Source organism: Dicentrarchus labrax, unplaced genomic scaffold, assembly GCF_905237075.1.
Source record: "Dicentrarchus labrax unplaced genomic scaffold, dlabrax2021, whole genome shotgun sequence".
Lineage (NCBI taxonomy): Eukaryota > Metazoa > Chordata > Actinopteri > Moronidae > Dicentrarchus > Dicentrarchus labrax.
The window spans coordinates 4,395,139-4,418,774 of NW_026136711.1; the positions used below are offsets into that span (position 1 = coordinate 4,395,139).

A 23,636-nucleotide genomic window follows, 5' to 3' on the forward strand; every position below is an offset into this window, starting at 1 on the left:
GGAGGAGTTAATTAAAGTAGAAGCCCTGAAATGCCAAAAATAGCATCACAGTTTGAATTCGATTCAAAATGGCCAACTTTGACGGCACGCCACGGACACGCTCTTCAACGTACAGTCGCAAATAGCACGGCGTTCATTCAGCAACATTTTTTGACTGTACTGACCAATTTGAAGCAGATCCGACAAAACCTGTAGGAGAAGTTAATTAAAATAGAACCCTGAAATGCCAAAAATGGCATCACAGATTGACATCCGATTCAAAATGGCCAACTTTGACGGCATGCCACGGACACGCCCTTCAACGTACAGTCACAAAATGCACGACGTTCATTCAGCAACATTTTTTGACTGTACTGACCAATTTTGAAGCAGATCCGAGAAATTCCCTAGGAGCAGTTCGTTCAAATACAAGCCCAAAAAGTTAAAATGACCACAAAATGGCCGACGATAGTGAAAATTAAAATGAAAAAAGCCGACTTCCTGTGGGTTTTGGGGCATGGATCCAAGAGGCTTTCTTGTATGTCTCGGCACCTCACACATGCCTACCAAGTTTCATACATATCGGTGAAACGTGGCGCCGGGGCTGCTTTTTAAAAATCCTGTAGGGGGCGCTACAAACACGACAAAAACGATTTTTGGTATGTGAACTACAGGCACCACGCTACACATGTCCTGTGAATTTCATATTCATAACTATTACAGTCTCTGCAGAATGATTTACCCTGCCACCAGAGTGCCACCTAGTGGCGTGATTTTCTTTCCTTTGTAGAGGAGCCTCAGGGAGCCATGGACAAGCATCGTACCAAGTTTCATTTTAATCACACATGCCGATGCAGAGATATAAACGTTTAACTTTGGAAGAGCGCCACCTTGTGGCGGTGGCCTCGAGTTGTTAAAGATTGTGCAAGATGCCTAATGAACACATGATGAACCATTGACCCAAGCTTGCTGTCAATCGGACATACCAATGTGGAGAAATGGTCAACCTCCTTTTTTGATGAAAAATCAACAGGAAGTGCTAATTTTATAACGTGCTTATTTTTTGAAATATCAAAATACTTTAAATTACTCTTTTTTGCCAGGATGGTCTCCAGATTCTACGTGCAAAGTTTCGTGCCAATCGGACAAAAGTGCATGGATGGAACAGGAAAACGTAGTTTTTGGACATTTCGCGCTGTAGCGGAAAAAAATCTAGGCAGAAGTGGGCGTGGCCTATATAGGGAGATTCAGCTCCATTCACCGAACGCGTTGATATACAATTTTTGAATGTGAGACAAACGATACAGGAGTTATTAGCCTATCGAACTTTGCCTAAAAGTAGCGCCACCTAGTGGCCTTCCTAGTGGCCAACCTGAAAGTGACGCGAAGAATATCCAGGAGTACCCCAGGCCTGACAACTTTGACAAATAAAATAGACTTTTCGTATATGTTCAGGGGGTCAAAAATGCAGTGAAAGGGGCTAAAAATAATAATAAGAAATTAAAGCTGCAAGCAGCGATGGACGGGACCTCGCACTCCACGCAACTCGTAGCGTGCTATCACGTGCCATCGTAACACGTGCAGACCGCGACATGAAAATCTCACGTAAATCAGCTCAAAATCGCCACGCAGCACTTACTTCCTGTTGCCACTAGGTGGCGCTATCACTATGTGTTCAGGGTGGGACTCTTATCAGACATGTGAAGTTTGGAGCCGATTGGACAATGTACACTCAAGTTATAGCAACTTTGTGTGCTCTGGCGGTACATCAAAGTTTGACCCCACGCCACGGAGACGCCCTGTAACAAAAACTCACCACAATCAAGAAATATCATCAAGAACATGTTTTCCATTTTCTGACTAGATTTCAGCTTGATCTGATCATCCTACTAGGAGTAGAACATGCAAGTATAAAAAAATTACATTTCCTTTTACCACTAGGTGGCGCTCTCACTTTTACTGAATATTATCATTTAGACGTGTTCAGGGCGGGACTCTTATCAGACGTGAAGTTTGGAGCCGATTGGACAATGTACACTCAAGTTATAGCAAATTCGTGTTTTGTGGCGGTACATAAAAATTTCCCGCCACGCTACAGACACGCCCCCTCACCGCAGTCATCACATATAATCAGCAATGTGTTTTGCATTTTATAAGTAAATTTCAGCTGGGTCTGATCATCCTGCTAGGAGTAGAACATGAAAGTATAAAACGTGATACTTCCTGTTGCCACTAGGTGGCGCTCTGACTATTACCGAATATTATCACATAGACATGTTCAGGGCGGGACTCTTATCGAACATGTGAAGTTTCGTTGCAGTCGGATCACGTACGCAGAAGTTATGACGAATCCCTCTTTCGTGGCGAAGTTTGAAATTGGATGCCACGGGACGCCACGCCACGGGCACAATGTTGGACAAAAAAAACTGACTGTACTGACCAATTTTGAAGTAGATCCAATAGAACCTGTAGGAGGAGTTAGTTAAAATAGAAGCCCTGAAATGCCAAAAATGACATCACAGTGTGACATTCTTTCAAAATGGCCAACTTTGACGGCACGCCACGGACACGCCCTTCAACGTACAGTCATAAATAGCACAACTTGTACTGTCAAGTTTTGAAGCAGATCTGATAAATTCCCTAGAGGTTTGTTTGTTCAACTGTGCGGCTCAGAGGCAGAGCAGGTCGTTCCTCAATCGGAAGGTTGTGGGTTCGATCCCCGGCTCCTGGTGCCACATGTCGAAGTATCCTTGAGCAAGATACTGAACCCCGAATTGCTCCCGATGCCGTGCATCGGTGTGTGAGTGTGTATGAATGTTAGTTTCTGTTCGATGGACTTTGCCATCACTGAGTGAATGTGTGTGAAAGGGTGAATGTGGCACGTAGTGTAAAAAGCGCTTTGAGTGGTCGGAAGACTAGAAAGGCGCTATACAAGTACAGGTCCATTTACCATTTACCATTCAAATACAAGATCACAGACTTCAAAATGGCCAACTTTGACGGCACGCCACGGACACACCCTTCAACGTGCAGTCAAAAAATGAACAGCGTTCATTCAGCACCATTTTGTGACTGTACTGACTAATTTTGAAGCAGATCCCAGAAATCCCTAGGACGAGTTCGTTCAAATGCAAGGCGAAAATTCACCGAAAATGACCATTGACTTAAAAATGGCCAACTTTGACGGCACGCCACGGACACGCCCTTCAACGTACAGTTACAAATTGAACAGCGTTCATTCAGCACCATGTTTTGACTGTACTGACCAATTTTGAAGCAGATCCGATAAATTCCCTAGGAGGAGTTTGTTCAAATACAAGCCCAAAAAGTCAAAATGACCACAAAATGATGAAAATTTAAAATTGAAATTGCAGACTTCCTGTGGGTTTTGGGGCATGGGTCCAAGAGGCTTTTCTGCTTCTTGTATCATGATACACATGCGTATCAATTTTCGTACATGTGGGCCTTACGTGTCTTGGGGGCTGATTCTGGGGGGCGTGGCTTAGACGTTTGGCGGCGCCCGTGCACGGGGACAATGTCGTATCGGTATTTTTGCTACGTTTGAATTTTGTGCAAATTTTCATGCCATTTTGAGACTGTTGCAGGGGCCAAATATGCGGTCGAAGTCCCAGAGGTATAATAATAATTCCTAGAGGAACAATAATGTCCTTGCACTTGTTAGTGCTCGGTCCCTAAAAATCAAGCAAAACCAATAGAGACCTCACAGTGTTGACACTGGCTCGGTCCCTAATAATAAACATAGCAAAAACAATAGGGACCTTCCAGTTGATACTGGCTTGGTCCCTAATAATAATAAGAAATCCAGCAAAAACAATAGGGACCTTCCAGTTGATACTGGCTCGGTCCCTAATTAAAACACCTTAAATATTTTAAAGGAGTCATATTATACCCTATTTCAACAAGTTAACCTAGTTCCCTGGTGTCCTGATGTAATGTCTGTGACATGCTTTGGTCGAAATACCATAAGGATGAAGCACAATAGCAGTTCAATCACCCTGCCAAAACAGCCCTGTTCAGAGCGCCCGGTTTTGAGTGCCTGTCTCTTTAAATGCAAATGAGACACAGGCAATCCACCCACTTCTTCCGGGAGGTGTGCCGATGTCGGCACGCTCACGCTACCATGACAACAGTTGAATGTGAACCCTGGGAGAAAGATGGCAGCTGGAAGAAACTTTTCGGTCCAACCATATATGTTTGAACCAGAGTCAGACCCTGAACAGTAAGGAGCTAGCGAAGAAGTTGTTCAATGTAGACTGCAACAAGACCTTTCTGAATGGTGAGTTATGAGCTTTAGTTTACTTGATTCTTAAAAATGTGTATGTTTGGACGTCGGGTAAATACGGTCGCTGACTAAATACGGTCAACCGCTGACCGCTGTTTGGGTAATTTACTGCTTATAAAAATCTAGATTTCTGTTAATTGAGTAAACATAAGTAGCATGCTATTCCCGTTACACGAGTACACTTCACAAGTCCGCAATATTAGCTACGAGTGGGAATATAGCACTCGTTTTTTTTATTCTCAGCTACGCCGTAATAACATTGCATCATTATTCTGTCCAACATCAAACGTTAATGTACTATCCACAGCCACACTGTAGCCACTTTTCACCTAGGTGTGAAACGAGGGATGTAGTGGGGGTTGGGGCGACTTTCTGCCAGCGCCGTATACCCCATAGTAATTCCTGTTTACCCGTATTTACTGTGTTTCAACATAATGCAATAATTCCAATTCCAAATCACATCGTTGCATAAGCTGACCTGTCGTTATTGCTAACAACATATTCAAATAAAAAACTATAACTGATTTCTTTTCCCTTTTTTGCCTCTGGTTTAGGTGTACTTGTGAGAATTGCACAACAATGCCTACAGAGCCAGAGAATGTCTGCTGCAGGGAGATACCACAGGTAGTACATGGATGCTTGTTGAATGAAAATGTAACTATTCAGTCATATTATCTGTCATCAAACAAAATAAAAATATTCCAAAAACAATTCCATTTTCCCCTTTGTTACATTGCTTACTTTTCTTGTAAGGCAGTTTGATAATTGTTAAAATGTTACATATCAAACACTAGAAAAGATTAATTTCTGCACCAAATCTAACTTGCAATAACATAATTTATTATCAACATTTAAACCTAGGTCCAACACCAACTTGCTGCTAATAAATGGTGGTATTGGCATTTTGATATTGTGCAGGAATTTATCTTTCGTACTTTTGGATACTCATCCCACTCATAAGAACCTGTCTCTTGCTGACCATAATGTTTATGTCTACATATCAAACACTGAAAGTACAAAAAACAGCTTATATAGTTTTATTTTTATAAATACAAGTACAGCAAACAACTGTTCAAAAAATAGGTAATACAAATATTTACAAAAAAAATGTGGGTAATCATAAATGATGTCTAAATATAAATGTAAATGTATTACTAAATATATCTACTCTGTTCAGCCGTTACAGGTACTTGGCCTATAGGAGCTTTGTGAGCTGGTGTTGGGGCTTTCTGGGCCGAAGAGTTCGCGTGGCACTGCCCAGCTGTGTGGTGCTGCGTACACGGGCGGAGTTCCCCAACACTCAAGGCATCTACGTGGGGTTCAGACTGGCCCTTGGCTGAACCTCGTCACATAGTGGTCTATCACCTCCTTCTTGTCGGGCCTTTCGAACTGCGCAGAGAGATCCTCAGGAATGGAGATCTTCAAAACCTCATCTGCGTATGGATCAGTAAAAACCTTCTCAAACACCAGGTCCAAGATTTCATCCACGTAATCTGCAATAAGAAAAAGTAAAATATTGTGTTTACTCTATCGTGTTTATTTATTATTTATTAAAAACATTGAAAAAGCCAAAGACACTGGTTAATTTATATTTTATTAATTTTACAAATATTTTATAGTTTCATTTTTCAGTGTGATTTTCAATAAAAAGGTTTAAAACTTACGGAAGGTTGGTTGCTCCTTCACTGGCTTTGCTGTGCATTCTCCTTTCTTCCACTTTGGAAAATGAAGCCTGAACAGCGGCTCACCAGCTGAGGTTGTTGCCTGTGGACGGTCTGCATTTTCATTGAAGTGCAGGGCTGCCAGGTATAGTCTTGGGAGGAAAAATAATAAAATGCTAAATAAGATTGAGAACACATTGTACACATTCCAAAAAATTAGTTTCTCACACTCCTTGTTCTGTGAGATCTTAGACAGTTTCTTGGACAGTCCTAATAATACAAAAAGCGTTAGAGTCTTTCACATATATAGAGCGTATATTAATTACATAGTAAACCACCATATTACTTTGAATTAACATAGCAGAAATTATATATCTTACAGTCTAAATTGAATTAATAATAGGCTGGAACACATCAATAACTGTCAGTGTAACAATAAAGGAACTACAGTTATCATAAATAAACTTTTTTTCCCTCTCATGTTGACAAATAAGACACAAAAAATAATACCTTTTTCCATGTGCCACACATCGTAGTAATGCGTGATATTGTCCTCCCTCAGGAACTTCTGGATTTGGGGGTGACGGTCCGTCACAATACTATCTATAGTAACACCCCGTTCCTCCAACAGAGCAACGCTCCTCTTCAGGCACTCTTTCTCCATGTGGTAGCTTCCACCAACCTCATTACTCTATTATTTAAGAAAGCAGATAAAAATCGATTATTTCAGCTGATAAGAGCTACACTGTAACAGATTACAACAGAGATTATTTATGGTCTGTCACTCACTTGAACCAGCTGTAAAACAATAACAGTGTTGCTCCTCATGTCCATTATTGTGTACCTGCCAAACTTGGCACAATGTCCTTCAAAAGTAATTATTTTTAATATATACATTACATAGTATTTATCAGTGTGTTTTATTTATTTTCAAGTAAATTTGTTTATATATAAAAAAGAATATTATGACAGAGTATTACATACCTGGTGAGTCTGCTCTCAAGTCACCACCGAGGACAACATTCTGCTGCTGACTGAGCTGCTCCAACATTGCAGTCTGTGCCGTCTTCCACCTGTGTACAATCGCGGGCTCTATGTACATCCGAGCATGCCTTCGAAATGAGTCATATTGAAACATCTTCAACTGCATTGCCCGGAAGATCTGTGGGAGAAAGAAACAGACAGGACAGGCACCCACACGTTAATCACTTTCTCAGAAATACACATTGTGTATATAAATTTAGCTACATCATATGCTATATTCCATTACTTTATTCATAGTTTAGTGTAAATACAATACCTTTTCAAGCTTAAAGAAAGAGGCACCAGTGGCATACACGGCAGTGGACAGCTGCAGGTTCCCAGCAGCAGTGCTCCCAACAAGAGGCTGGCTGTTCCACTTTCTGTAGAACTCACAATGCGGGCACCGTTGTTCTACAAAGAGGAACGTGCCTAATTTTCTTTTCTGCATGTCACATTCCCGCTGACACACAGGCACGCCTGAAACAGCTCCATTAGGCAGTTCTCATACACAATATAAGTTGGAGTCTTATGGACAGGGGTAGAAGATTCCATTCTGCAATAAAAACAAAACATTGACAGAAAATGAGTCAAAGATCGTCCTAGTAGAGCTTCAATAAGTAGAGGAATGTAACACAATGATTACTAAAATGTTTAGGTAACTCACGTCACGGTTCTCCTCTTCCTCCTCCAGTTCTATGCGACGTCTCTTACTAGGTCTCTTTATAGGTGTTGATGTAAGAAACGGCAGAAGAGCTGAGGTGCCAACACCAACATCAGTGCAGGAAACAGTTTTCTGTGTGCCTTAAAAACAGACAGATGATGTTATTGTTTATGCAAAATTCTAAAATGATAAGCAATCGTATTGTTACTCATTAACAGTACACAAACAAGAAATCCCATCAACGAATGAAGTTACTTTTGGTCAACTAATCTATACTTTTGAAATGAGGTTGGAGAGTCTTCATTGAAAGCTGTGTTCCGAATGAGCGTGTTGTTGGTGGGTCCGTCCGGCATGCCACATGATGTACCCTATCCAGCAGTCCAGATGTGCTTGCCTAAACACAAAGAGCAGTGATATTTATACTCAAAAAATACAGTAAAAGCAAATAACTTTGATTGATCTATTTGTTTCTTGTGATTTTATCCGCAGATTAACAATGACTGTCAGCTGCTAGCTAACTAGCTTTTCACATTGAACAATAACGTCCTGGTATTGTGCCCAGCTAATTCAGTTTAAAACAGACACTTTTTGCATCGCTACAGTTTGTTCGGTCGGAGGTTATGTCTCTGCTTATTCTAGCAGCGACACACACAAACATAGTAACAGTTACTTACTGAAAAGCATGCACATTTACCAAAATACAGACGAAAATAAAGCTAGTTGTGGCTTAAACCACGAAACTCACAACAGTAACTTCAAGGTCCCCCCTGCACAAAGCTAATGGTGGCCGCGGGGGGGGGGGTTACCGGTAATTAACGGCATAAACTTTGTGTAAATCTCTATAAAAAAATCGCAGCAGGGAAAAATATGGAGACATCTGCACCAGCTGGCTTAAATTAACCTCACCATATTCTAATTAGGAAAGGGATTCCATTTGAACACTCTGAAGTAATAACAGATGCCAACGGCAGATATATTGTTGTAGTGGGCAAGCTATTTAATACACCAATAATACTCGCTAACATTTATGGACCAAATTGGGACAATGCACAATTCTTTCTTAATTTTTTTTCAACTCTCCCGGACCTTAATTCCTACAAACTAATTCTAGGTGGGGACTTTAACTGCGTCCTTCATGCCCAGCTAGACAGATCAAGTGTAAGGTCAAACAACACTCTCTCGTCAGCCGCAGTGGCTATTAACTCCTTCCTTCGCTCTTATGGATTATCAGACCCCTGGCGGATAAAAAATCCAACTACGAAGCAATTCTCCTTCTTCTCCCCCGTGCATCACAGTTACTCCAGGATTGATTATTTTATTGTCGATAACCAACTACTACCTTTAATTTCCAACAGCAAATATCACAGTATAGTATTGTCAGATCACAGCCCAGTGCAGATGGATCTCATTTTTCCAGCCAATGTAGCGCCCCAACGAACTTGGCGGCTAGACCCCCAATTACTTTTATGTAAGCATTTTAGAACATATCTCAACAATCAGATTGACTTTTTTTTGGAAGTCAATGACACACAGGATGTATCAAGGGGAGTTTTGTGGGAGTCTATGAAAGCTTACATTAGGGGCCAAGTTATCTCTTATGTGGCACATAGGGATAAGGAGAGTTCCAGACAACTTAAAGAGCTGGCTGACAAAATTGCAGACATTGACAGGCGCTATGCTCTTTCACCTATGCCAGATCTTTTTAAGGAGAAATTACTGTTGCAAACTGAATTTAATACACTTATGACATGGAAAGCCGAAAAACATATTTTAAAATCCAAACAGGTATACTATGAGCATGGAGATAAAGCGGGGAGGCTTCTTGCACTTCAACTTAAACAACAGTCAGCTGAACAAATGATCCCAGGAATTGACACAGGTGCTGACTCGATATCTCGCAGCCCCCGAGTCATTGACCAGTTTAAACAATATTATTCTACTCTATATCAATCTGAGGTAGATGGTAGCTCATCGGAGATTCAGTCGTTTCTTGATTTGCTCGATATCCCAAAGCTTTCTCCAGATGCTCAGTCACTTTTAGAGCAGCCATTGTCGCTTGAGGAAATAGCGAATGCCATCAGGTCATGTCAGACAGGAAGGGCGCCAGGTCCGGACGGGTTCCCCATAGAGTTTTACAAGGAATTCTCTTCAAAACTCGCACCCATCCTTAAATCTGTTTATGATGAATCTTTGACCTATGGAAAATTACCGCAAACGCTTACAGAGGCCACAATTTCAGTCTTACTAAAAAAAGATAAGGATCCTGTACAGTGCAGCTCATACAGGCCAATTAGTCTTCTGTGCTGCGATTATAAAATCTTAACTAAAACCCTTAAAAAAACCCTTAACTAAAACAATGATTAGACCCTGTAATTCCCACAATTATTAATGAGGACCAAACAGGCTTCATTCCTGGACGGCAATCATTCTTTAACATGAGAAGATTATTTAATGTGTTATTTTCCCCCCATTCAACTGTACAGCCTGAAGTTATTTTAAGCCTTGACGCTGAAAAGGCATTCGATAGAATCAAATGGACCTATCTTTTCGCAGCCTTAGAAAGATTTGGAATGGGGCTCACTTTCTGTAGGTGGATCAAAGTCCTATATTCAACACCTTTGGCTGCAGTCAGGACAAATGGCCTGATTTCAGAATACTTTCCGCTCCACAGAGGTACAAGACAGGGTTGCTGTCTGTCGCCCTTTCTGTTTGACATTGCAATCGAACCACTGGCAATTGCTATTAGATCAGATTGCAGGATTAAGGGTATATCCAGGGGTGAAACAGACCATAAAACCTTGCTTTATGCTGATGATCTGCTTTTGCAAATATCAGACCCAATTGAGAGCATTCCCCACCTTCTCCACTGGCTGCAAAAATTCAGTAGCATATCAGGGTATAAAGTTGATTTATCGAAATCTTTATTATTTCCATTGAATAATCTGGCTAAACAAATCACTTATGAAAATTTCCCTTTTAAAATTGAAAATGACAAATTCACTTACCTGGGAATAGAAATAGCAGGTTCAATTAAGGCTATTTTTCAGCATAACTACAGGTCTATTTTAGATCGTACCAAAACTGACTTGGATAGGTGGTCGAAACTCCCATTCTCACTGGCAGGACGGATAAATGCAGTGAAGATGACTGTAATGCCCAGGTTTCTTTATTTATTCCAAATGATCCCCATTTTTCTCCCTAAATCCTATTTTGCTCAGCTGGACCGCTTTATCTCTTCGTTCATATGGAATAAAAAACCTCCACGTATAAAGAAGGTAAGCCCTGGAGAGAGTTAAATCTGATGGTGGTTTGGGTTTACCTAATTTTTTATTTTACTATTGGGCAGCTAATATTGCCAAGCTGACATATTGGATCACCCCGTTCGCAGACAAGGAGGGTCCGGTCTGGGCTGATATGGAACTGAGAGCTACACTCCCAGTTTCCCCGATTTCAATCTTGACTGCCCCTCTCCCACTAATCATCAAAACACCTGAACTGAACTCTAATTTGGTGGTCCAAAACTCGATTAACATCTGGGGTCAGTTCAGAAAACATTTTAATTTGACAAGTATATGTAGCTTTTCCCCAATTATGTTTAATCATCTTTTTGCACCATCTCAAATAGACCAGGCATTTGCAGTTTGGGCTTGTGGCTTGGTCTACTTTCAAGATCTTTTCAGTGATGATGGCTTTGCATCATTTAAATTTCTATGTGAAGATCATAATTTACCAAAATCTCATTACTTTAGGTATCTTCAGGTTCGGAGTTTTGCCTCTAAATTTTTCCCAGGGTATCCATCTCCACCCTCCAAAGACCTACTGTATTTAGTCCTTAATGTAAATCCATTCAATAAAAGAGCAATATCAAAAATATATGCTTTAATTCTGGATAGCTGCCCTCATACGTGGGACAAAATGAAGGCAGCATGGGAAGGAGAAGTTGGAGAAATAATACCAGAAGACACCTGGAAAAATACCATACAGCGTATACACACATCTTCTCTCTGCATTAGACATGGCTTGATCCAGTTTAAGGTTGTCCACAGGTTGCATTACTCTAATGACAGACTGTCAAAATTCTACTCTAATGTTGCACCAAACTGTCCTAGATGTCAATATTCCCCTGTTTCTTTGGGACACATGTTCTGGTCATGTCCTTCTCTGTATGGTTTCTGGTCTTCAATCTTCCAATCAGTTTCAGCCATACCTGGCAAAACACTGCAGCTTGACCCTTTGATTGCTATCTTCGGTGTAGTTAGGGATGAGCTTAAGCTGTCCCGCCTCCACAAAAATGCAATTGCCTTTGCATCGTTGCATACCCGCCGTCTGATACTGCTGAACTGGAAGGGGAAGAACCCTCCTGCCTATGTTCATTGGATTAGAGAGGTAATGTTGGGATTGGCCCTGGAAAAAACTAGGTATGCAGTACACGGATTGGAAGATAAATATGACAGAACCTGGTCACAGTTCATAACTCATATCAAGAGCCTGCCTTTTGCCTGACTCCCTGTTTTTATTTATTAATTAATTTATTTTTATTTTTTCTCTCTCTCTATGACTGCCGTCCTGGTCTTTACAATGCCCTTACTCTGACTGTTGGGACTCCTTTTTTTTTTTCTTTTTTAATGCCAGAGGTCCAGAATGTTGGTGTCACGTCCTTAGGATCAACACAGATTGGTTTGAGTCCTTTTGTGCTTTTTTTTAATTTTTTTTTTTAAATTGATGTACATTTGTTTTCTTTTGATGTTCTGTTTGCTTGTCTGATACGTGGGTGTTTAAGTGGATGTGTCTGTGGGGATGCCACCTGTGGGGGGTGGGGGGGAGGTTCACAACTTTTGTAAGAAATGCTCTTAACCAATGATGTCAATGTTTTCAATATGAAATAATGATAAATAAAGTTGGAAAAAAAATAAATAAAAATAATTAACCTCACCATATAAGTTTCATGTTTATCTTGCACACAATAAACAAACAATAACTACGTTAGCGTCACTGCGGCTCCAGCAGCTAAAAGCTGTTAGCATTAGCTAACGTTACACCAACAATGAAAACAAAGCATAAATTCTTAAAAATACTTGCAGTTTCTGTGTCTGTCGCCTTGCAACGGATAGTTGGTACTGCTCCCTCTATCAGCAACAGTTTTTGGGCCAGTCCCTTACTGTACTGACTGAGGTTCTTAAAACAGTCACTGACGAAGTGGTTCGCACACACCAACAGCTTTTTGCTGACTCTAGCCGGGACATTTCCATTGTAAATAAAATTAATCCACTGGACTCGTATCTCTTCTGAGACGGGGATAGTGTGTAGAGCTTTGTACTGTTCTGTGCAGCCCAGCACAGAACATTTGTGTTGCTTTCCCTGATGTATGTCTGCTCGCTCTCTCGCTCCGTAGGGACAATGGCGGAGCACAGATAGACAAGGCAGAGTAAGCTGAGGTGGGTGGCAACATGCAGGTAAACGGTTGGAATATGCTAATGAGTTAGAACAGGTGACGTCACAAACTACTAACTTCTGAAAGTTCCTGATTTATCTCCTGTATTGTGACTGAGGCAGCCCACAAATACATGACTGAGTCATTTTTTTTAACTCTTTGAAAACACACTTTTGCCTGCTGATAGGCCCTCCAGATTCCCAAATGTACATAATCAAATGATTAAAAAGTTGGTTTTGCATAATATGTCCCCTTTAAGAACATTACATTTGTAAACATCCTTCAGTTTCCAAACTGACTGTAGTCAAGGAACATGAGCCATCACTTGGTAGCATTTAAAGATGACAGAATGACAGACGCCATTTACCTGATTACACCTAAATGTAGGGAAATTATTCAGCTATTATGTTATAATTTAAAAAAGTTATATAATGTTGCTTAATGTCCTGTGTCTCGAGTAGCTCCTGCTTCACATTCACTTGCAATAAAGAAATTAAACACCTTAAAACTTTTAACATTACATTTTTCCTTTATAAACAACATTTCCAAACTGACTGTAGTGTGTAGTGTAGTAATGGAAGGAAAACAATGAGAAAAAAAAATGTCCTCATGGACTTGGTTTTCAATATTTTTTCAACTATCCAGCGCTGTCTTTGTAAGTCTTTACTGGAGCATATTTATCTTCAGTGATTGGACCTTTGGGGACAGTTTGTTACCATCCAAGGTCATTAGCACTTTCTGGAAGAACTCAAATGTGTTAACCCAGGTTGAGTGTGGAAATCAGGCCAAAAAGTATGGCAAATCCGAGGGAGATGCTCCTCAGATTGCTAAGCAGTTCCACACCCTCAATCACCACTCCAACATCCTGTGGCTCGTACTCTTCTTCAGCACCTTCTGGGCGAATCACATAAATCCCCATGGTGGTCTGTGCGATCTCTCTCTTAGCATCCTCATTGTTGACGTTCTAATGGTGAAAAAATATGAAATTAAATATGAAATAAACTTACAGTAAAATGTTATTACTAACCAAGTATTCCTTGACCATTGTGTTGTCCTCGTTAGACACACAGACCTCTAATGACACACTCTCTTCAGCTCTATGTTGTCCCTCTGCAAAAGAAGGAATATTATGTAATATTTAGTGCTGTCAGTTAAACGCGTTATTAACGGTGTTAACGCAAACCCATTTTAACGGCATCAATTTTTTTATCGCGAGATTAACATTCTTTTTGGCCTAGCACACTTTGTAGTTTTTCTCACATGCTGTTGCAACAACTAGTAACGTTAGAAAAACTACAACACCACACTGGATCTAGCTAGACCGAAAACAAAACAACAGGCACGCCGCACACACTTGTTAAAAATAGTAGACGTTCCGTTTTGAGTGGATGGCGAGCGCGAGATGCCGAAATGGATGCCAATAATCTTCTGAATGGAAAGTTGACTTTTAAAAAGTTGTAATGTTATTGTGTTGTTTTGCGTCACATTACTGTGGGATCGCTTTCACACACTTTTTCGTTCATGTTGACACTGACATTTTTGTTTGTAAAATGTCAGTGTCAACATGAACCACACCTTGACTAAAATGCAAGATATAATTTTTTTTCCTCGGTCTGGACCACATGAACCAAACTACACCTATAAAACTTTGTGAAATTCCATTAAAAAAATTCTAGATTAAAGTTTATGGGAAGCCTTTTAAACAACTTTTAGACTGAAAGGAATATTTTACATGGCTAAATAATGTAATAGTTTAACGCACTTGCCTTAGGTGTCGGAGCCATGAGCAATCTTAACTTCTTTCCAGCAGCTCCGCCTCTGCTGTTGAAGACCTTCATCAAGTTCGGTGTGTACTGGTCAAGTTGTCCAAAGAACTTTGCTTGAAGCAGCAAAGTTGTGATTCGCATGAATTCTGCATTTATCTGTCAATGAAACAGTGACAGAAAATAATAAAATGAGGCCTCTAAACAATAGTGATCTAAATGTTCATGCTTTATGAAGAAACATTTTCTGAGCTAAATAGAAGGATAGACAGAATTTGGACTACAGTAGGAGACTTGGTACTAGGGAAACATCTTATAAGCCCTTGAAACTTGGGCAGTTGAATTACAACAGCCAAAATAGAGCCATATCTTCATAAATGGGGTGTTGCCTGTAGGTAAAATTCTTTATAGTTCTATAACTTGCTTCCCTTATTGTAAGCAGTTATAAAATCAAGGCGACAAATAACTGGTAACTGGAACCAATAATTATTTGCCTGGAAAAACACATATATATGATTGTAACTCCTTTTAATAGATGCGATGTCTCCATTGCGGTCGAGGCGATATTTTATTTGGGGTTGTCTACCGCCGTTGACCGGAGCATAGGTGAGTCATGGTGAGCTTCTGTTGTTAATTGCTGTTAGCCAGGTGTTGAGCCCCCCTTTCCACTCCTCTCCCTCTAACAGTCTGCTGGTCGCATGATACGTGGTGGCTGTCTCCCCTGCTACGCCGACCCTCTTCACCCCTCTTCCTCTTTGGACGGGACGCAAATTAACCAGACTGGGGACCGGAGTTTATGCTTCGTTGCTACTGCTGCTTCGTAGCTATTGCTTCGCTGTCGCCGCTGCTACTTCGGCTGTCACTACTACTTCGTTGCTACTGTTGCTTCGTGGCTTGGCAAAGTCCTGTCGGCTGTCTCTGGTAGGTTTGCTTCCTGCTGCTGACCCTGTTTCCCGCTGCTGCTGTGCGTGGGATTGTGTGGTGTGTGTATGGTTGCTGCTCCGGTAGGCTGTTGCGAGTTCCGCTGGGACTCTTAGCCACTCGTTTGGACTGTGTGTGTGTTTTCAGGGTAATCTGCCAATGTGTGGTGTAAATGTTTATTTATTTTCTCAGTAGCGGTATAATTTCTTTTTGGGTAACTTTTTAATAGTTTGGTTGCTTATTGTTTTGTTTATTTAAGGAGTTTACTGTAATTATTTAATTTATTTTTGGGAGGGGAACTTCTCAATTTGAGCCTTCCTTTATTTGAGTTCAAAGTGGGTTAATTATGGTTAAGTGTTGAGTTGATATCTCTGGCCAGAGACTCTTCTTTTTTTGGTTTGATTGATTTTTGATTAATGTAAATCAATACTCTTCAGTTCTTTGATTATTTATTAGTTTGTTTATGTCAAGAGATATTGTTTGTTTTAACTGTGAGCCCTCTTAACTGTGCCTCTTATCTTCTCCTAGAGCTGAAGGCCGACGGTGGCGGTGGTGGTTTCCCTGGGTGGTGGTGGTGATCCTTTGTGTGTGCGTGAGCCTCGTTCAGGATTTTCTTTGTGTGCACATCACGTTTTTGCCGTGTGACTGGGGTGCTCTCCTTTTTTTGGACGTCACCTGCCGACCCCTCCTCCAGCCGGTAAGCCTCAGCCAGTACCCCTTCCCTTCCCTAGTTGGGCTCCAGTCTCCGATTATTCGTTTGTGCCAAACTTTGTGTTCATTTACACAATACAATTTTGTATGTGATCATTCAACTCTGTCTCCTGCCCTCCCTGAGTGAACGAACCTGAGTGTCCTTTTGTAAGAGGTGATAATTGACCTTTAGTACAGGTCCTTGGGCTCTAACCCAAGGTGGCATTGTCGGTAACAAATAAACTAGAAAAGATCATCTGATAACTTAGTAATCATCCCACCCTCGTTTCGACACATACATATATTTTTACTATACTACTTTTTTACTTGACTATTCCATTTTCTGCTACTTAATACTTATACTCCTCTACATTCATTTGGTAACTTTAGTTAATATTTACTTTATAGATTCAGATTATCCAGTGCTAATTAGCTATTACCCCTGACATCGCTTACTGTTCTGGACAGAACAGTGAGTGAGACCACAGTGTGGAGACTACAAACATTCAATAATACAATACAAACACAAGAATATATGCAAAGTTTTTTCCAAGAGGGCAGGGGCTTGGTTCCTCCTGAAGTCCACCACCATCTCCTTTGGCTTTGCCACATTCAGCTGCAGGTGGTTCTCCCCACACCACTTCACAAAGCGATCGACCAGGTCCCTGTACTCAGCGTCCCCTCTGCCCTCCAGACACCCCACAATAGCCGTGTCATCAGAGTATTACTGCAGATGACATGACTCAGTGCAGTACTTACAGTCTATACTGTAGGTGGTGAAGAGGAAGGGAGACAGTGCAGTTCCCTGGGGGGCCCCAATATATGTGCTAACCTAAATTCATCATCCTCTTACACAGCAAGAGCGCAAGGGGCAGCTGTGGTGCAGAGGCAGAGCGGATCATCCCCCAGTTGGAAGGTTGTTGGTTCGATTCCCGACTCCTGGTGCCACATGTCGAAGTATCCTTGAGCAAGATATTGAACCCCGAATTGCTCCTGATGCCATGCATCGTTGAATGTGTATGAATGCATTAGTCTCAGTTTGATGGGCTTTGCCATCGCTGTGTGAATGTAGTGTAAAAGCGCTTTGAGTGGTCAGAAGACTAGAAAGATTATTAAACAAATTTTAAATGGATATACATATCAAATAACATCGCCCTAGTGTAACACAACGGATGGAAAATGGTTGAAAACGTACCGCTATTTTAGCACTGTATTCCCACTCATTGAAGAAGTTCATGTCCATGTGCCCATTCTCCGTGGCAGGGTTTCCCTTACCAAATCCCAGGGGTTTCGTCTGCCTTTCTCTACCTCTTCCAGCACTACCGCCACCTACTGTGCAGGTGTGTGATGCACATAGCTGCCTTACGTGATCAGTCACATAAAGTTTACTCAATTTGTTTACATCAGGGTATATACAGAAATTCTTAAGTTGAATTTAATACCTTTTAATACCTTTTTTAATACCTTCACAATATTTTTTAATACCAACACAACTTCGAACTGCAACTGTAGTGGCAACCTTTCGAACTTCAGTGTTGGGGGTAACTAATTATAAAGTAACGGATTACTGTCACTTTGTTACTTAACTTTCTGAGTGAATAAGTGTATAAATTATTAAAACATAGGAGACTAGCACCTTGGTATAACCACCAAACCCGCCAGTTAAAACAAATAGCTAGAAAATCTGAAAGGAAATGGCGCTCTTCCAAATTATCAGAATATCGCTCAATTTGGCAAGATAATCTTAAAACCTATAGAAAGGCCCTCCGTAATGCCAGAGGAGCCTATTATTCAGCACTAATAGAAGAAAATAAGAACAACCCTAGGTTCCTCTTCAGCACTGTAGCCAGGCTGACAGAGAGTCACAGCTCTATCGAGCCACATATCCCCATACACTTAAGTAGCAATGACTTCATGAGCTTCTTCTATAATAAAATTATTACTATTAGAGAAAAAATTAATCACCAACTGCCATCAACAGTTATCAGTGGCTCTCCAATTTCTAACCTCCCCTTCCTCTCTAAGATTCTGGAGAAAGTAGTCGCCAAAGAGTTGTGTGAATTTCTACATAACAATAGTTTATTTGAGGATTTTCAGTCAGGATTTAGAGTTCATCATAGCACAGAGACAGCTCTGGTTAAAGTTAATAATGACCTTCTGACTGCTTCTGACAATGGACTTGTGTCTGTACTTGTATTATTAGATCTTAGTGCTGCATTTGACACCATTGACCATGATATTCTTTTACAGAGACTTGAGCATCAAATTGGCATTAAAGGAACTGCCCTAAGCTGGTTTAAGTCATACTTATCAGATCGTTCTCAGTTTGTACATGTTAACGATGAATCCTCCATAAATACTAAAGTTAGTCATGGAGTTCCACAAGGTTCTGTACTTGGACCAATACTATTTACTTTATATATGCTCCCTTTAGGCAACATTATTAGGAATCACTCCATTAACTTTCACTGTTATGCAGATGATACGCAGTTATATCTATCAATCAAACCCAATGAAATTAATCAATTATCTAAATTACAAACATGTCTTAAGGACATAAAATCCTGGATGACATGCAATTTTCTGATGTTAAACTCAGAAAAAACCGAAATTCTTGTTCTTGGCCCCAAAAACCTTAGAGACTCATTGTCTAAAGATATAGTCACTCTAGATGGCATTAACTTGGCCTCTAGCACCACTGTCAGGAATCTTGGAGTTATCTTTGATCAGGATTTGTCTTTTAACTCCCACATAAAGCAGACCTCTAGGACTGCCTTCTTTCATTTACGTAATATTAGAAAAATTAGACACATACTATCACAGACAGACGCAGAAAAACTAATCCATGCATTTGTTACTTCAAGGCTGGATTACTGCAACTCTTTATTATCAGGTTGCCCCAATAAGTCCATTAAAACACTCCAATTAATTCAGAACGCTGCAGCACGAGTACTGACAGGAATTAGAAAAAGAGATCACATCTCTCCTGTACTAGCTACTCTGCATTGGCTCCCTATAAAATGTAGAATTGAATTTAAAATCCTCCTCCTCACCTATAAAGCTCTTCATGGTCAGGCCCCTTCATATCTTAAAGAGCTCATAGTACCCTATTACCCCACTAGAACACTACGTTCTCTGAATGCTGGGCTACTTGTGGTTCCTATAGTCTCTAAAAGTAGAACAGGAGCCAGAGCCTTCAGTTACCAAGCTCCTCTCCTGTGGAACCAGCTTCCAGTTGTGGTTCGGGAGGCAGACACCCTCACCACATTCAAGAGTAGGCTTAAGACATTCCTCTTTGATAAAGCTTATAGTTAGGGCTGGATCAGGTGAGTCCTGAACCATCCCTTAGTTATGCTGCTATAGGCCTAGACTATCGGGGGATTTCCCATGGTGCACTGAGCTCCTCCCTTCCTCTCTCTTTCTGCACTCATTCATGTTCCATTAATGCATGTTACTAACTTCACTTCTTCCCCGGAGTTCTTGTGCTTTCTCGTCTTGCAGGTTCTTGTCGATCCTGGTGGAGCCTCCTGCCATGGTCCTGCTAGATTGCCATTGCCAATACTGTTGTTGCTGTGCACCTGTCCGTCTGTCTGTCTGTCTGTCTCTCGCTCTCTCTCTCTGCCTCTCTCTCTCTCTCTCTCTCTCTCACCCCAACTGGTCGAGACAGACGACCACCCACCTAGAGCCGGAGGATCTGTCCTAGGTTTCTGCCTTTTAACAGGCAGTTTTTCCTTGCCCTTGTCGCCAAGTGCTTGCTCATGGTGGTACTGTTGGGTCTCTGTAATTAATGTTAAAGAGTTCGGTCTAGACCTGCTCTATTTGCAAAGTGTCCTGAGATAACTTCTGTTATGAATTGGCGCTATACAAATAAAATTGAATTGAATTGAATTGAATATCTATCAATCAAACCCAATGAAATTAATGAATTATCTAAATTACAAACATGTCTTAAGGACATAAAATCCTGGATGACCTGCAATTTTCTGATGTTAAACTCAGAAAAAAACGAAATTCTTGTTCTTGGCCCCAAAAACCTTAGAGACTCATTGTCTAAAGATATAGTCACTCTAGATGGCATTAACTTGGCCTCTAGCACCACTGTCAGGAATCTTGGAGTTATCTTTGATCAGGATTTGTCATTTAACTCCCACATAAAGCAGACCTCTAGGACCGCCTTCTTTCATTTACGTAATATTAGAAAAATTAGACACATACTATCACAGACAGACGCAGAAAAACTAATCCATGCATTTGTTACTTCAAGGCTGGATTCCTGCAACTCTTTATTATCAGGTTGCCCCAATAAGTCCATTAAAACGCTCCAATTAATTCAGAACGCTGCAGCACGAGTACTGACAGGAACTAGAAAAAGAGATCACATCTCTCCTGTACTAGCTACTCTGCATTGGCTCCCTGTAAAATGTAGAATTGAATTTAAAATCCTCCTCCTCACCTATAAAGCTCTTCATGGTCAGGCCCCTTCATATCTTAAAGAGCTCATAGTACCCTATTACCCCACTAGAACATTACGTTCTCTACATGCAGGGCTACTTGTGGTTCCTATCGTCTCTAAAAGTAGAACAGGAGCCAGAGCCTTCAGTTACCAAGCTCCTCTCCTGTGGAACCAGCTTCCAGTTGTGGTTCGGGAGGCAGACACCCTCACCACATTCAAGAGTAGGCTTAAGACATTCCTCTTTGATAAAGCTTATAGTTAGGGCTGGATCAGGTGAGTCCTGAACCATCCCTTAGTTATGCTGCTATAGGCCTAGACTATCGGGGGATTTCCCATGGTGCACTGAGCTACTCTCTTCCTCTCTCTTTCTGCACTCATTCATGTCCCATTAATGCATGTTACTAACTCCACTTCTTCCCCGGAGTTCTTGTGCTTTCTCGTCTCGCAGGTTCTCATGGATCCTGGTGGAGCCTCCTGCCATGGTCCTGCTTGACTGCCATTGCCAATACTGTTGTTGCTGTGCACCTGTCTGTCTGTCTGTCTCTCGCTCTCTCTCTCTCTCTGCCTCTCTCTCTCTCTCTCTCTCTCTCACACCCCAACTGGTCGAGACAGACGACCACCCACCTAGAGCCGGAGGATCTGTCCTAGGTTTCTGCCTTTTAACAGGCAGTTTTTCCTTGCCCTTGTCGCCAAGTGCTTGCTCATGGTGGTACTGTTGGGTCTCTGTAATTAATGTTAAAGAGTTCGGTCTAGACCTGCTCTATTTGAAAAGTGTCCTGAGATAACTTCTGTTATGAATTGGCGCTATACTAATAAAATTGAATTGAATTGAATTGAATTGAAATACTTACAATTAAAATCAAGTACCTATTATTACTGGATACTTTGTTACTTTTTTGCCTCAACAAAAACACTGACCTCTACACAATTATTTGTTATTTAATCCTAACCCAAGTCAAAAAATTATTTCATTGTTATGTGTAGGAAACGCACATACCACTTCTCCAGTGCTACACTCTTTCTTTCACTATTATTCTATCTCAATGAAGACAAAATGACAAATGAAAATCAGAAAAGGTTTAAAAAGTTTAAAAACAGAAATGTTTAATTAAGGACTTCTGTAAAAAGTAAAGTGACAAGCATATAAAATAAGGAGTAAGGTAGCAGTAAGGAGAAAGAGAGAGAGAGAGATGTCACACAACCATCCTCCAAAAAACGAACGTGTATGTCCATCTGTTTTTTTTTATTTAACATGTAATAAGACTTTCATCAAACATGAGGACAAACCGTCCAGCTTGGGTGGAGGTTTGCGGTGATGTAGCCGTCGCACTAGCGCAGAACATTGAAATTGGTGGTTGCTCACTACGTCCGCGCATTCTTGTTTGGTGGCTATTAGACTCCATGTGTGACCTGAGGCCATTCACTCCCATCCGGTGAAATTCATGTTTTTTTCATACGTGGCATAAGCCTCTCGTGTTACCAATACTGGCCTAGCCAGTCTTTGATCTCGTCCTCTACCAGAGGTCCAAAACTACATCCCTGACTTCTGCTGTGCTATCCATTTGGAGCATAGACTGGCGCAAATAGTTTTACGCGTCGCTACTGTCTGACGTCACATCATCGAACCTCTCGGTCCACTCGCACATATAATTTTATAATAAATTCCGATTCTTAGGAGATGGCCTGCACTTACCACAATGGAAAAAACTCATGTTGGATTGTGGTCAAATGAATATCCAATGATGTTTATTACTTTTTAATACTTTTTAATGGCCTTCATTTTTGCTAATTTCATTTACTACCTTTTAATACCTTTTACAACCCTGTGGACACCCTGTACATTCAGTTTATACAAAGTACATTCACATTACGTTTATTTTTGTTTATTTAAATTTAGATTTTTTATATTTCACTTAGATTTTACTTAAAAATATTGTTTCATGTTTATTAGGGCCAAGAATCATTTGAATCACTGAAAAAGATGAGTAATTAAATGCATAGTGGCACTATGCATTTAATTACCCCATCTTTTTCCTTCAGCTTGAGGTATGGAAAGAGAACAGACAGGCAATTAGTACCGATAACTATGTAGGTTTCCAACCAAGTGAATAAAATGAATGATTGCTGTTTTCTGTCTTTTATTACTGCACTATACCAGGATGAGTATAGTTGTGTTAGAGCAGCACAGATGGCAGGGGTGTTTAATTCTTACACCATCAGGCAGGAAGGATACTCCATTGTTTGGCCCATCCATGTCCATTTCTTTTTGTGTAGAGGATTATGTAAGTGACTTGCCCCGACAGTAATGTCTAGATACCAGTGTTTTCCATGACAACCTCACTATCTTAGTAGTGAAACACATAAAAGCTACTTTTGACTTCACATGAAATCTGGTTTATCTAGTTTTCTTAAAACAGATTTCTTGTCAACTATATCAAATGCATTTATTCATAACAGTAGAGAAATTCACGTTCAATTTCAGTGGGAACAGTGTTGTTGCTCTCCCTTTTTTTGCCAGTGCATCAAAGTCTGGGGTTAGTTTTCTTGTGGCAATTCTCAGGATTGATCTGAGGTGCTGATCAGTTAACTTGGATCTGTGACGGGTTTTGTTGATGTTCATGACGCTGAACGTCTGGTCACACCAGCATCTTCTGTGCTGTCCTCCGGAGGTTTGGATATGTGGCTTCGTTAAGTGAAGCATAAAAGTAATTCAGTTTAAGACAGTTAAACTTCTTCTTTAAGATGGAGTCA

The 23,636-nt window shown here is 40.7% G+C and overlaps 2 long non-coding RNA genes across 2 annotated transcripts; one reads left to right on the plus strand and one right to left on the minus strand.

Moving 5' to 3' along the window:
* The first annotated feature begins 4,120 nt into the window (after positions 1–4,120).
* Positions 4,121–5,583, plus strand: LOC127371887 (uncharacterized). The gene is made up of 3 exons (XR_007886470.1): positions 4,121–4,276; positions 4,837–4,906; positions 5,460–5,583. It is a non-coding gene; the product is annotated as an uncharacterized LOC127371887 (long non-coding RNA).
* Positions 5,584–6,732: 1,149 nt separating this feature from the next.
* Positions 6,733–7,315, minus strand: LOC127371890 (uncharacterized). The gene is made up of 3 exons (XR_007886474.1): positions 7,244–7,315; positions 6,928–7,105; positions 6,733–6,809 (listed from the first exon to the last, which is right to left on the minus strand). It is a non-coding gene; the product is annotated as an uncharacterized LOC127371890 (long non-coding RNA).
* Positions 7,316–23,636: the final 16,321 nt, after the last annotated feature.